This window comes from Penaeus monodon, chromosome 15 (genome assembly GCF_015228065.2).
Source record: "Penaeus monodon isolate SGIC_2016 chromosome 15, NSTDA_Pmon_1, whole genome shotgun sequence".
NCBI lineage: Eukaryota > Metazoa > Arthropoda > Malacostraca > Decapoda > Penaeidae > Penaeus > Penaeus monodon.
In genome coordinates, this window is record NC_051400.1 from 9,410,224 (window position 1) to 9,410,870 (window position 647).

Sequence of the window (647 nt, forward strand, 5' to 3'; positions counted from 1 at the left end):
TTTTCCTTCTCTTCCTCTCACTCCCCCTCCCTTTCATTGTTCTTCTCATATTTTCCCTATTCCTCCTTTTCCCATGCATTTGGCAAATAACCCTCTATTATACCTGCAATGAACCCTTTCTCTCTCCCCTTAGAAACCTTTATCTTTCTCTCTCACCCCTTTTTTATCTCTTTCACTTAAAGCCCACTAATTGTTGATTAGGATCTCAGCTATTGGGTTATTTCGTTAGCCAGATCCAGCATCCGTAACGACAAAATGAAAACGCTTATGAACGCACGGGCGACGCCTGATGAGAACCATTATGTTTTTAATACACAATAGGGGACTCGCATCGCTCCAGCCATTGTGGTATTCTGGAAACATTTCTTATACGTCTTCCACATAAAGGGAGACAGATAATGTACGAAAAGGGGCGTAACACACATCACTGTATGAATGCCCGTGTTCCTCTATATGCCTCTCATCCCTTCCTCTCCCTCCTCCCCCAGTCTTTCCCCTCCCTTCCCTCTCCCTCCTTCCAAATCGTGAGACGGAAATTTGGGAGTTGGCGTCTGCCGGAAAACCCACTGCGACTTATCGGTATTACTAGTGTGGTCGGTCATTGTCATTCCACTCTTCCCGTATCAATGTGCTCTGTTATGAATTAG